This window comes from Ascaphus truei, chromosome 17 (genome assembly GCF_040206685.1).
Source record: "Ascaphus truei isolate aAscTru1 chromosome 17, aAscTru1.hap1, whole genome shotgun sequence".
In the NCBI taxonomy this organism is placed as follows: Eukaryota; Metazoa; Chordata; class Amphibia; order Anura; family Ascaphidae; genus Ascaphus; species Ascaphus truei.
The window spans coordinates 27,488,659-27,503,856 of record NC_134499.1 but is presented as its reverse complement, the minus strand read 5'-3'; the positions used below and the strand labels follow the sequence as shown (position 1 = coordinate 27,503,856).

The following is a 15,198-nucleotide window of genomic DNA, read 5'->3' as shown; positions in this document are numbered from 1 at the left end:
GGCGCCCGGAATATCTTCGCCTATGATGCTCGGTAGCCGGAAGGGAACCGCAGATTGCAAATAAATGCCCGGAGATTTACACTTGTTTTGCGGCAACGAGGACAGTAAATCTGGCTACATCTGCGGTGATGGATAGGTAAATATGGGCGCATTTTGGGGGCGCATTTGGATCCGCGGCGGATCGGGCGGTTCCTTGGGTCCGCGGATTTATCTCAAAAAAGGGGCGATTGGTGTTTTGTGGATTTTTTATTATTACCAATACACTCCGCGGATTCCGCAGCTGTGGCCGGATTTGTAGGATCCAATCCGTGGATTCAGCACTCCGTTGGCGGATTCTTAAGAATGCACCGTCGGATTGCCGAATCCGCGGATTGGATCCAGTAAATCCGTCCACAGGTTCAAAACGATCAAATCCGTTGGCGGATTTTACACCGCGTGATGGATTTTGAAGGGAGGGGGAGGGGAAGAAATGCGAGAAAATCCAGGAAACGGATTTGGGCTGATTCGCCCATCACCATGGACAGCACCGCGAGGTGACATGGAACCGTGATGACCACCAGGGGTGGCTGGCTGAACCAGCTGTACTAGTGTTTTATAAAGAATGGATAAAACACAAGAAGCATCCTTTCTGATTAAGCGATTTGACAGTACCAATAGTTAGATCTGAGTTCTTTGGGATATGTTTTATTTCTACCGGCGCTATAACAGAATGCAGTATAATTGCATGAATGCCTGCGGTTCTTCCATGAAACCATTTGTTTACAATTAAAACTTGAAGGCGTGCAGGGAGGGTACCCTTGCGATAGGGATTACCCGGTGTATAGAATACTCTTTAAGGATGGGGCTCTCAACTCCAGTCCTCAAGATCCCCCAACAGGTCAGGTTTTAAGGATATCCCTGCATCAGCACAGGTGGCTCAATCAGAGGCACTGATTGATCCACCTGTGCTGAAGCAGAAATTGATTGAGTCACATGTGCGGAAGCAGGTATGCCCTGATACCTTAATCTTTGGGGGGGGGAGGACTGGAGTTGAGAACCCCTGCTTTAAGGTTTGAAGGTAAATTGGGTGATAACATAATGATAAACTCCAAAATCTGTTCTTGTGCGGTGTACGTAGATGGCTCGCCCAGAAGAAGAAGAAGAAAAAAAGAGAGAGAGTGACACACGTGGGAGTTTTATTTATTTATTTTCCCCCTCTAATTCTGAGCTACCAAAAAAAAGCAAAGCAGAGACTGGTGAGAGAGAGAGAGCGAGAGGAGGGGAAAAGAGGGGGGAGAAGTAGGAGGGACGGAGAGCTAGATGAAATGTTAAAGGCAAGAGAAAGCAGAGCATGCAGGAGTCTCCAATGCCTTTCATGGGGTCGGTTTACAGGGCTGGCACTTTCCTGACAAGCACCGGAGCATCTTCTCTGGGATTTAAACTGAAGCCATCAGGACATCGTGGTCCCTTCTGGTGTTAGAAGAAGTTCCCTTTCTCCAACTGAAGACACAAAGTCCTAGGAAGCAGAAGCTGGATACTCCTCAAGGTGATTATTTTATATATATATATATAAATTATTATATATATTATTTTTTTGTAATGGCGAAGCACACACAATCATTTATCTGCGTCTTGTCATTTGGATTACACCAGCAATGTACTCAGAGCTTTGCAGAAATAGCATGCAGGTAAGAGCGCCAGGCATAGAAAATAGACATGGGCAGCTCGAAATTCCTGTCCTAAAGAGCTTACAATCTAAGTTTATTCTTATAGTGTCTGCTATAACAGGGCTGCACAAACTTTTCTATTTGCGCCCCCCCCTGCCTGCTCTCCCCCCCCCCCCCCCGCTCTGTTTGCGCCCCACTCCCTTACCTTTTCTCTGGCATTGGCGGCGTCATTTGACGTCACAACGCCATGTGATATTGCGTTGCCATGGCAATGCGTTGCCCTTTGACCCCACAACATCATTTGACCACGCATTGTCATGGCGATGTGTCGCCAGAAGCAGCCGGAGAAAAAGTAAGAGACATACAGAGGCCTCGCGCACTCCCCCGGCATTTTTTTGAAATGTTGTGGGGAAGAGCGTGGGGCCTCTGTAATGGCTGCCCCCCAGAAAATGTTGCACCCCCCAGTTTGCGCACACCCTGTGCTAGAAGGCTGCACAGGCAGAAAGTATCCAGGTTCCAAAGAACTTACAATGTATTTGCTGTATTTGATACAAAGAGTTAACAGGACTTGCCCAAGGTCACATGAGGTTGGCACTGGGTTTTGGACTGAGTTCTTCCACTTCAGAGCTCAGTGTCCTAACCAAAAGGCCATTCCTTTACCCCCATCTTGGGGGAGAGGGGGGCAGTGTAAAGGCATGTGAGTGCACAGACAGTGTAACACCAAAGCAAAAGTCTGCTTTGGTTATATACAATAGGTGACCTTGAAAATCTATAACATAGAAGTACATAGCTAGGGAAACCCCCCGCAGTTAGTGCTGTAAGTGTACACACTAATGGCTGGGGAAGCTTAATGAATGCAGACAGGGTACATTGTATCAAAACTGCAGATAGATATATCAAAATGAATCCAGCTCCCCCATTTATGTAGGAGAATTCATTTTTAGACTTGCTGCCTGGAAGAAGTTCCCTTGCATGTCTGCGGAAGGTAACGAGATGCGTCCGATCTGTATGTGCTACTGTAACTCCGCTTTTGGACACCTTGTAAGGCCAGACCCGTCATACTTTTCTGTAAGATGAGTGTCACTTAACTCCTCCTAAATTTCTGCTAAAACCTCGCACCAACGCCAAAGCTGACGCAAACAGGTGGACAATCCCTAGGTATATTGGATTTAGAATGCACAGGTGGAAAATGCATCTTTAATTCTTTTGAGCTGTCCTGCAGTTTCCTCTGGCAACATAGGGGTTCAAGCGGCAATACAAGAGCATGATTGTTTTTATTAAACGTAGGATTGAAGCAGGGGGTCTCTGGAGCCTAAACCTATTCATTTCAGCTCTGGGGATCCCCTGCTTCTCGTGATACTTAACTCCGCAGTGGGTGTCTGTAGCTGCTCTGGCGGTGCTAACAGGGATCACACAATTGCCGCTGTTCAAAGCTACCGCGCTCTGCGGGCCAATAGGAAGCCGTGACATCATCAGGTTTCTATTCGCCCGTGTGACGCGCGAGCTTTAAACTTTGCAGAGATACCGGCATCCCCTTTGGAGGTTTGTATCTCTGGAAGCAGGGGGTCCCCGGAGCTGAAATTAACGGGGTTCAGCTCTAGAGACCCCCTGCTTCAACCCTATATTAAAAATGAAGAAAATAAAAAAAATGGCTTGGATTGCTCCTTTAAGAAAGCAATTCAATACAAACACACACACACACACACACACACACAACCACCCCCTCCCCCCCTAGTTTAGGCCCGGAAACTTCTAGTCCCAAATGTTGCGGCGTTATGGCAAGGCTGCTGTATCGAAAAACTCCTTCAGCCACATGTAAGCTAAGCTTATCTAAATGGTAAAAGTGAGGTGTTACATCAGGGGTTGGCCAACTCCAGTCCTTAAGAGCTAGCAACGGGTTAGATTTTCAGGATATCCCTGCTTCAGCACAGGTGGCTCAATCAATGGCTCAATCAATGGCTCAATCTGAGCCCCCTGTGCTGAAGCAGAGATATCCTGAAAAGCTGACCTGTTGCTAGCTCTTGAGGACTGAGTTGGCCTCCCCTGTGTTCTCTCACTTATAGCAGTATCATTTAGCACGAGTAGGTTTTAAGATGTATCCAGAGTGCGCAGAGAAGTTTGTTTACACGCATTGCTTTATTTTCTGCTTGCGTGTGCGTCCAATGTAAGAAAGGGTTTCTACATGTTACGCACATTGTTAGCCAGAAAGGTTAACACCGTTTGGGCGCAAATACACAGACACAATAAAAAAAGTGATGCACAAAGACGCAGAGTTTATTACAGCTCATTATAATCTGTGCGTCATGTAATGCCTCCTATTGCCACTCCCCAAATCACAACGTTAACCCCGTTAGCACTAAAGAAGGAGCACAGACCTAGGTACATTGACGCAATGCTTACACTTGCCTTGCTACATCCATTTTCTTTTATAGCATAGAGCGTTAACAGCTATATTTGCATAGTTTTTAAAAGAAAAGGAGACCCCTGAAGGAGTTAAAAATACATTTTCACACCACAGTAAAACAACGTTTGCACTATATCCAGACTATAAGGAGCTAAATTACATTTACGTTCTGTGTAGGCTTGTCTATCAAATGTCAAAAACTAAACTATTTTGTACTAAATTAACTCAATGTAAAAAGTAGTGTTGATTTTACCTTCCTTAATGCTTATTGTATGTATGTATGTCTTTATTCGTATAGCGCCATTAATGTACACAGCGCTTCACAGCAGTCATAGTTACAGTCATATAAATAATAAGATATAAATAGCACAAAGGGAAGAAGTGCTTCAGACTTAAAAGTAACATTTAGGAAAAGGAGTCCCTGCTCCGAAGAGCTTACAATCTAATTATTGCCTTGTGTCAAAAGACAAGGATTGTTATATTGAGAAATAGGGGAAATTACTTTATCATTACGGTATCATTCTTAGTGGTTCTTGCTATTACTTCTGTTCATATTTGATAACATCCCCACAATAACTCGTAAGGTGGTATCTATTCTGTCTATTGTTAATGGTGAAACTGAAACAATTTGAAACAAGTGGAATATTAGGTGACCCTTTTGCTGAGCGGCTTTGCACTGGGTTATAGGCACTTCTGGCAGTGAAGATGGTGGATCAATAGGCTTCATATTGTTAACGGAACTTGTCTAATACAGAGGTCCCCGTGTCTCCCTGGATAAAGAGCCCTGGCAAACACTGCTTGGAAAATGAGTCTTGTTCATAGTGGCATGTGCTGCTCATAATGAACATCAGGAGGCAAGTAGAGAGTCCTGGGCTGATGTATGAGACAAGGCAAGTGCAGAGGCAGGTGTGGCAGGAATGCTGAATGTGTCACTGGTGTATAGTGGCTCCTCAAAAATGATTGACAAGGGTCACCTGATGGTGTCTAGTGCATTAAGCCGCTGGCATCTCACAGCTGCCAATCAGCTCCCGCCAGGAAATTTAGCCACCGGATATTTATCCGCAAAAGTAATCCCCTAACCTTACCCCTTGCCCTAAAACCCTTACCGTAAAACCCCTAATCGGACCCCTTACCCTAAAAGCCGTAATCGTATCCCATACCCTAAAACCCCTAATCTTAACCCCTAACCCTAATCGGACCCCATACCCTAAAACCCCTAACCGGACACTTACCCTAGACCCCCTAATCTGACCCCTTACCCTAAACCCCCTAATCTGACCCCTTACCCTAAACCCCCTAATCTGACCCCTTACCCTAAACCCCCTAATCTGACCCCTTACCCTAAACCCCCTAATCTGACCCCTTACCCTAAACCCCTAATCTTAACCCTTTAGCCTAAAACCCCTAATCGGACCCCTTACCCTAAAAAGCTTAGGTTTGGTATACATTATTTTGGTGACATCTGTTATTTGTTCATATTGCCTTCTTTTTTCTTCAGCCACAGCACACTGCATGAGATATTTCTCCTCTCTCCGCAGCCACTCTCGCTCGGCACGTGGAAGTGTGGGGGGAATTTAGCTCCGCTCCTATGTGTCTTTATGATATTACATGTTCGCCAGTCGGGAGGGAAGAGTTATTATGAATCCAGGATTTAGTCATTGGAGTAAAATCAGGGCTGCATTTGCTGTTCCCATTTACTTGTGATATTGAAGAGATGAAGCTTTGTTAGTAGTTCGGATAAAAAGTAACATTCTTAAAAGAATAGAAAATGTGCATCTCTGATGATAACTTTATTGTGTCTGGTTTGCAGCCTGCAGCATTACAATACAGAGCAAGCAAGCAACCAAACTGAAAAGTGCTTGGGTGTGTGCCGGCCCTGTATTTCCTGGCTCGGGTTTAGCTGCATGATGTGCTGTACAGCAGTGGTGGTTAACTCTAGTCCTCAAGAACCCCCAACAGGTCAGATTTTAAGGATATCCCTGCTTCAGCACAGGTGGCTCAATCATTGGCTCAGTCAAAGACTGAGCCACCTGTGCTGAAGCAGGAACGGATTGAGCCACCTTTGCTGAAGCAGGGCTATTCTGGAAACCCGACCTGTTGGGGGGTCTCGAGGACTGGAGTTGAGCCCCCCCAGCTGCAGGTGTAGCCTTGAAGGCAATCTCTGAAATAGGAGAAACTGAAGGTGACACTTAGGGGGTTAGTCGCTATCACAAGGGAACGCCCATTTAACTCAACAGGAGTTTCTGCGCAGTAGCACCCCACTTCCAGTGCGCTAGTGACCCACTATTGCAATTTAAGGAGTAACCTCTCAAGAACGTTGCAGTTGCATGATGTCTAAGGCCACGTCCATGCTTAGCGCGACCGGTGCGAACAAATGGCCGTGCCTCAATCAGGACGGCCGTAGAGAGTGGGGGCGGGTGACAATTCGCGCAACAAAATAATTTGATTTTGTCGCGCGACGGCCGGGTCACGTGAGCGGTTCCGCCAATGAGGGCGAACCGGCTCCGTGATGTCACGGCCATGCCACCCCACTGGGTCTTCCCCCTAGGCAACAAATCGCCACTGCTGCAGGTGCGCGCCTAGCATGGCCTCGGCCTAAAAGGCTGGAGCAGCCTTAGGCCTGGGACATGGTGCAGGGAGCGGCGCTGGGCAGCGCTGACGCTCATGCTCTCCTGCTCAAGCAGGAGATTTTTCGTGTCCCTGCATGAGCGTCAGCGAGCGCGTGTGTGCCGGGTGGGAGCCGGGCGGGAGGCGGACCTGGAGGCGGGCCGGGGGATGCGGGGCTAGGGCGCCACCGACGTCACGGACTGCCATTGGCTTCTGGCAGTCACGTGACCGGCCCTGCGCTTCCCTCAGCGGCAAAATTTAAACTTGCCTGTCTCCTGCATTTCCACACGCCTCCGCACGCCTGCGGAAGCATGCGGAAGCGCCGTCTAAAGCCGCGCTGATAGGGATAATGTTTCCTCTCAGCGCGGCTCTGCACGGTCTTTTTGACCATGTCCGAGGTCTAAGGAACATGTGTGCAAAGTCACATCGAGAAAGAAGGTACAGTAAAGTAGAGACAGGTTATGTCACTTATGCTCATAAATTAATTGATATTAATAGTCAAACTATACAGATCCCTCACTATTAACCGATTGTATATGTTGACTAAGAGATTATCAAATGGAATTATGTGCTACTTGAAAAGTTATAACTTTAAATAGTGAGACACCGCTCGTTGTGGTCTCAGACCATTAAAAATTCATGCAGCTGACTTCAAATGAGTGAAACTGACTTCTAGTGAGTGAGAATGACTTCCAATGAGTGAGAATGACTTCCAGTGAGTGAGACTGACTTCCAGTGAGTGAGACTGACTTCCAGTGAGTGAGACTGTCTTCCAGTGAGTGAGACTGGAGTGAGAATGACTTCCAATGAGTGAGAATGACTTCAATTTAGTGAGACAGCCTTCCAATAAGCGTGATTGACTTTCAGTGAATGAGAATGACTTCCAATGTGTAAGAATGACTTCCAGTAAGTGAGGATGACTTTTAGTGAGTGAGGATGACTTCTAGTGAGTGTGAATGACTTCCAATGAGTGAGAATTACTTCCAATGAGTAACAATGACTTCCAATAAGTGAGAATGACTTCCAGTGAGTGAGAATGACTTCCAGTGAGTGCGACTGGCTTCCAGTGAGTGCGACTGGCTTCCAATGAGTGAGAATTACTTCAATTTAGTGAGACAGACTTCCAATAAGCGTGACTGACTTCTAGTGAGGGAAACGGCCTTCCAATAAACGTGACTGCCTTTCAATGAGTGAGACTGCCTTACAATGAGAAAGATGAGCCTTATACATAGTATTGGGGAAATCCTCACTTGTCACCCGTTTAGCCTCTTTAAAATAAGTAGGAAGCTTTACAGGTGCAGATACAAATGATGGAATCCAAGATATGGGTGTGGGAGACAATTTTAACCCGAAAACCTGAGGATACAACAATTCCAGATTCCTTGAACTCCGCAGCCTGAGAAAGATCTAGGAACCCCCAAACGGTTGATGGAAAAGACCAGAATTGGCGCCTAACTGCTGAAGGTTGGGGTTGATATCCGACCCTATGGGTTCAACAGAATTGTACCTATTCAACAACTTAGAGTGTGTGGCACTGCCTCGTCAATAGTGTGACTTCGGTGCTGCCTGCACCTTCTCTACCTACTTCCCAGTGAGGATGCTGTGCGGAGGTATTTCGGCAATAAAGAGGAATAGAACATTTGCTTAATACGATATTCAGCCAACTGGAAATGTGACAGGAAAGAGCTGTCAAAGAACGCTGTCCGGGACTCGCAAAATCACTTCACGCTCGCCGCGGCTGAATCTACAGCGGTATCATTTTGACAGCTTGCTTATCTCTGCACAGCGTTCCTGTAAGATTAAACCACACCAGCTTTTTTCGCTCCTTGCACACATTTAAAAAAAAAAAGAATAACATTTAAAAAAGCACATTGTTAGGTCTTCTAAATGACATTTGCAGAGCCCAGAAACACACTGCACAGGAGACATTGATGTCTTTGATTGAGCCAGTGATCAAGCCACATGTGCTGAAGCAGGGATATCCTGGAAAAAAAGGCAGTTGGTTACCCCTGAGATACACACATTCAGAATTGTTACCGCCATAACCTTACTGTATCTGGTTGGCAAACTGCCTCCGAATTCACAGTGTTCACACGCGAGCTCAGGAGGATTCCTGCCCTTCGCACTGTCAAGGTGTCACCATGAAGCACTGTGACAATGTGAGTGCTCATTTGCATGTCATTACCCAGAATCCCTGGCTGCAGTGGAAGCACTGTATGCTAAGCGATAATGGTGAAAAGCAAGGGTTGCAGACCTGTCTGAGACATACGAATGTGCTCACAAGTGAGATTTGTATTTGTATCACCCTGTACGGTGAAGGGTTTTTGTCCCTTTTTTTACCCACCATAACTTATATAATGTGCGGCTGGTCACTCTGGAACTGTGAGTGCTGAGGTGCAGGACCACTTGCTCCTGCCGGCTAAGCACCTTAAATATTATTTAGAAGGTGTTACATACCTGAGTGCTTTCACTTGATTTCACCTGAAACACACAGTTTTGAATGCATTAGGTTTGTGTTATTGTTAGCAGTGTTTGTTGTGCCATCTGAAACAATAGTAACCCCCCCCCCCCCCCCCAGTGAGGACATTGAGGCATCATTGGCATCAGACACTAAATAGCGGCTCTGGGTGATAAAGCTTTAATTACCTCACAGAAACTTGATACGGGACCCTCACCTCTCCCACACACACACGGCTCGCCGCTGTAAGCACGCTGCCATTTGAGAAGGCCAGTGCTCCGGTTTCAGCCTGGCCAGGAGCAGGTTCGTGACACATTCATGGGAACGTCCAGCGTTAGACAAAAACGAATGATTTTGTCTGCTGGAAACGCTGTCGCGACGTCACACTTCATTGCGCACGCTCGGGGGCCTGCCTCATAGGGGTGCGGCCTGTTGTTCGCGCACAGTATGGATGCGGCCTTATCTAGAACAGGGGTGCTCAACTTCCAGTTCTCAAGACCCCCCACCAGCCCCAACAAGTCAGGTTTTCAGGAGATCCCAGCTTCAGCACAGGTGGCTCAATCAGTTCACCTGTGCCGAAGCAGGGATCTCCTGAAAACCTGACCTGTTGGAGGGTCCTGAGAACTGGAGTTGAGCACTACGGAGCTAGAATACCAGTTTTTATCTGCTAGGAGCTTAGTGGAGATTTCACAGAGGAGCTAAAGCCTGTGGCATGGGGAGGGAGCACCAAAGTCTTCCTCTGAAACACACACACAAACACACATCACGAGCAGAAAGCCCTAAATACACCCTGAGGATCTATAATCCTCTTTGCAACTGAAAGCATCCTGTGCATTTTATTCTGTTTTAATTGATTACCTAAACTCCTCTCCTTTGATACACTGCCAGGAAACATCTGACAGAATGGCCCAGCTCTTAAACATTGCTATTGATATCAATACCGTTCCGGTCCAATGGGACTGAATTCTTTTTACTTTTTAATTTGCCTTTTAACTGAGCTGCTTTAAGATTCCTAATGGAGGTAAGAAGGAGATGGAAAGAAATCAACTCATCGTGTGCTGAAAACATGGTCCCACAGAGATAATTGGAAGCAATTTCCTCCCAGCCTAATGTCATTGTGCACAGCCTCAGCATGCTATGGTCTCCGTTCCCATTTCGCCTCTTTGCGCTGTGGGGTCTTCTGAAGGCTGTCAGCACTGACTTGCACCTCACAGACAGCTGGCCCTGGGGTCAGTGTTCCACTCAAGCAGCTATTCAAACGCTACGATTGAACTGTGATATAGAATCATAGCTGTAGCCACAGTGAGAGCCTCTGTGTCTTTACACATCACTACACTGGATTGTGCAGGACTTTGGGGTAAGGCTGTGTGTGTTACTTCTAGCTTTCACTCTTCCTGTGTCTTTCTTATCAGCCTGTGATTGCAGGCGGAGTTCCTATGTATTAAGGGTCACACACAGGCATTATAACTCTAAGCTGACACTGAAAGCCCACGTTTTATATGGTGTCTCTTTTGGTAAATATATGATATGTACCAGTGGTCTTGTGTAATTAAGCCAGCGGTTATAGGATCAGTTAGGGGAGGAGTTAGAGGAGCAGTTAGGGGAGGAGTAAGGCTGAGTCCCCAGTCTTCACTGTGGCACGCGCCCGGCAGGGGGGGGGGGGGGCGCGTGCACAGCGCTACACCGCGATCTGCGGTCTGGGGGGAGAGGGAAGGTTTGCGACGGGAGGAGGCGTGGCTGTGGGTTTGCAGGGGCGTGGCCATGACGTCCCGCGGCTGGTTCGCCCTTATTGGCTGAACCGCCGGCGGGGGCGTGGCCACGCCCCCGTCGCAGATGTCGAGGTCAAATTCTCCTGCCTCCCTGAAAACCTGTCGCGCACCGCTGGGGAAAGGTGCGCGACAAGGTAGGGACTGGGACCGGTCGGACTGGGGGGGGGGGCGGGGCTTGATAGCACAGCGCACGACGAGCCGTGCGCTGTGGCGGTGACTGGGACCGCAGCCTTATTGGGAGTAGTTATAAGATCAGTTAGGGGAGGAGTTATAGGAGCAGTTAGGGGAGGGGTTATTGGGAGTGGTTATAGGATCAGTTAGGGGAGGGGTTATAAGGTCAGTTAGGGGAGGAGTTATTGAGATTATCAGGATCAGTTAGGGGGAGAGTTATAGGGAGTAGTTATAGGATCAGTTAGGGGAGGGGTTATTGGGAGTGGTTATAGGAGGGGTTATTAGGAAGGGTTATTAGGAAAGGTTATAGGGTCAGATAGACGAGGGATTATAGGAGCAGTTAGGGGAGGCGTTATTGTGATTATTAGGATCAGTTAAGGGGACAGTTATTGGGAGTGGTTATAGGATCGGTTAGGGGGAGAGTTATAGGGAGTGGTTATCGGAGCAGTTAGGGGAGGGGTTATTAGGAGTAGTTACAGGATCATTTAGTGGGATTGTTGTAGGAGTGGTTATAAGGAGATTTTACTCCTGTTGCCGTTTTCCTTACCCCTTGTATCAGTTAAATTCACCAGGTCTTTGGTGTTGTAACCTCTGTCCTGAAGAGATCAGCGTCAGATGTAAGAAATGTAAGATTGGACATAGAGCCATAACCTTACACACGACACCTTGTTACACACTACACCTTGTTACACACTACACCTTGTTACATACTACACCTTGTTACACACTACACCTTGTTACACACTTCAGTACAAGCAACTAGGCAGCAGGCTCTTGTACTTATTACCAACATCGGAGCCAGCAGACTGGTGGGTATATCTGGCATAATATCGCCCTTGTATTTAGAATGGTTACATACCTTAATCAGAGACACCCACTACCGCTGCTATTTTTGCAATACTGAAGCCGCAGGGATCTGCAACCCAATTACGTATTGGACATTGAGTAATTACCCTGTTACACACTATAGGCAACCGGCTCTTGCACTTATTATTAGTATTACAGACCAAACCGGTCTAACTGGCTTAAGGGTTTATTACAGACCACTGAGCCACATTGAAGCAGGTCAGCCGATATCTCTGGTACAAATACTGCCTTCATACTAAGACCTTATAACAATATGTCCAAATTAGAGACCTCCATTTTCCTAATCTTAGGCAATTTTCTGCCAGTGCCAACCACTGCCGTCTGCTATGTCAGCGGTGCGCAAACTGGGGGGCGGGAGATTTTTCTGGAGGGGGGCACGGGCGGTTGCAGACGTCCCGCACTCTCCCCCGATGCATTTAAATGAAATAGCGTGGGACCGCGCAAGGCCTCTGCAACCTCTACTTACCGAGGTTCAGCCGGCCTCAGGAAGCGCGACCATGGCAACGCAGCGGGGTCATGTGATGCCGCAGAACGTGGCGTCAAATGACCCTCGCGGGTGACGTGACACGAACCCGCACGAGCTAAGGGGGGGGGGGGGTGTGGGGCGCACCATAGTGTCTTACCCTTCTCCTGGAGGATTGAGACATTTTTGCTTTTCAACTTCCTAGGTGAGAAGAGTACAGGAGAAGGAGGAGACCGTGGTGGTGTTACTTCAAGCACACAATTAAGCAATGTTAAGTTAATTAGAAGAGGTGACCATGGTGAAGGAAGATGAGTCACTGAGCCTGACCCTCAAATATCAAAAAATACAGAACAAAAACAATGCAACAAACAATAAAAGTCACCAACAAATACAAATTTTGCTCAGTTGAACGGGAGGGGATATGAAAGTGAACCTCATCAAGAAAGAAATAAGGGGACTGCAGGGTACAGTGTAGCTGAGCCTCTCAATTAACTCCAGGTTCCTAAATAACCTATAGGAGGGAAGCAATACAATGGGTTTGTAATGGGATTAAAATGATCCTTGGCAAATCTGTTCACCAATATGAACTCGTTTACTTTCAGCAGCTTGTTTTGCAGACTGATGTTGAACTCAAGTAGAGTTCCAGGAAGTTTTCTTCCCTTTTTTTGGCACAGCTTTCTCCAGCTGTTTACTGAAAGCATTTCACTGGGTAGGGGCCTTGTGATCTCTAATTCCTCATTTATATTTGATGGACTCCTCTTGTAAATAATATATCTCCGGGCTTTTAAGCTGTTATAGCTCCTAATTTGGAGTTCCTCAAGACAAATGAGATGGAAAAGCCTTACCACGTCCAATTATCCATGATTTGTATTGATGCTTTATCACATGCAAAGTGCTGGCTCCTTTCCTTAAAACGCTCTTATCCAAAGAGACTCCCAACTGCTTGTCGGTTCCTGAGATGAGTGTTGCTGGGGAACTTTAAAAGGTGGTCTTTTTCCAGCCCTGCCACTCCCCCCTCCCCCCTCTCCTACCCCCCTAACCCTCTACCCCCAGTGATGTCTCCCTCCCTGCTACATAATTTACCTGTATAAAATTGCAATGTACTAAGATGACTATTATACCTATTCCCTTTTTTTTCCTGCACCCCACGAAATATGCTGAAAAATAAACCGTTATATAAAAAAAAAAGGTGATCTTTTTAACCCATTTTAACCCAAAGAGGCCAACCGCAATGTGTTGAAGGTTCATCTGGCACCGAAGGGGTTACGAGCAGGAAAGAAAAGAAATGCTCCCAGTGACAAACGTGATGTGATAAAGTGACTTTTGTGAACTAAAGAAAAAGATGGATTTTGCAGCTCCAACCTTCACATAGCCTCTGTGCTTAGTCTCTTCAAAAGAAACGACGAGTGAAGGGGTCAAGAACGTTATTTGTACATGTATGCGGTTGCTGACGTGTGATAATATTGGGAGGTACAGAATGCCACCCCCCTTTCTTTTTATTCACTAACTCAGAGTATTGTTCCTTTTCTTATTTGCAGAGCTGCCGCTCGTTTATTGTAAATAGAGGGGCATTTATTTTCAATAAGACTTCCTAACGTTCTGCTGTTCGAGCAAACAGAACGTAGAACTTTCTAAAATGGTCAAAGCATTTATTTAAATTATTTTTTTCGATTTTCACAAAAAAATTTTTTTTTTAACATAGGATTGAACCATTAATTACAGCTCCGAGGACCCCCCCGCTCCCGGAGATACTTATCTCCATAGGGGATACCGGTAGCTGCTCTACTTGGCAACCAGGTTTCACGTAATGGCGGAGTTTAGAGCACTGGGAACATGCAAGGGAATGAGACACCGTAGCAGCATTCCATATTCAGATGACCAGTTCACTGCAAAATGGTATCTGCTTGTACAAGGGAACATGTGTACCTGGTACCGAAGCTTAATATTCACACCAGCAGACAGAAGGTGGTGTGCAGGAAGAGAGCGAGCCCCCCAGGGTGCAAGAGCAACGCGTGACAAAAAGGTGTGTACAGAAAAGCCAGGAGTCATCAAAAAACGATGTAGGCGGGGGTAGCCAACTGCAGTCCTCAAGAGCCACCAACAGGTCAGGTTTTAAGGATATCCCTGCTTCAGCACAGGTGGCTCAATCTTCGACTGAGCCACTGATTGATCCACCTGTGCTGAAGCTGGGCTAGCCTTAATACCTGACCTGTTGGTGGCTTTGGAGGACTGGAGTTGGCCGCTCCTGACAGACTATTGAACATATTATTGTCTTCCACCAATAATTACAGATGCCAATGCTCTCTGACCTAGCCAAACATTAACAGAGGAATCAATACTGAGCGAAACAGCACCTTTGTTGATGATTGCTGTGGTTAAGGGTTACAGTGTTACAGACAGGCACTAGAAATCAATATGGTAGGCATGGAGTAGTATAAAAGTGCTCATCATACCTGTAGCATTATCAATTATTGATGCGGTGGTAGGATATTCTGTATAACAATATGAAATGACAGTAGAATGCATAATTATAACTATGGATCAGTAAAAGTATCCTATCACATACAGATACACTAGATAAGGAGCTACCTGCTTACAGAAACTTGCAATGTACTCTACACGGGGAGAGGAGTAAGCTAAAGCACAAGGAATGGGTTGCATTATGTTGAATAAGTGGTACAGTAGTTCACTGATAGCATTGTCTTTTTTGTGTATAGAGGGTGTAGGGCAACACGTGTGGTGGGACAAGGTGAAATGGACAGTGTATAGATGGAGAAGTCTAAATGTATGTCAAGTGTATATGTCTAAACTAC

General features: G+C 46.5%; 1 protein-coding gene across 2 annotated transcripts in view; it reads left to right on the top strand.

Annotated features, from left to right (window-relative positions):
• Positions 1-1,277: 1,277 nt before the first annotated feature.
• Positions 1,278-15,198, top strand: part of KLHDC8B (kelch domain containing 8B) — a 69,048-nt gene continuing 55,127 nt past the window's right edge. The window contains exon 1 of one of the 2 annotated variants that reach the window (XM_075574430.1): positions 1,278-1,525. The gene's annotated coding sequence lies outside the window, so the exon portion shown is untranslated. Of the gene's footprint in view, positions 1,526-10,335; positions 10,473-15,198 lie in introns of those variants that run through there. The other variant, XM_075574431.1, reaches the window with a different exon arrangement.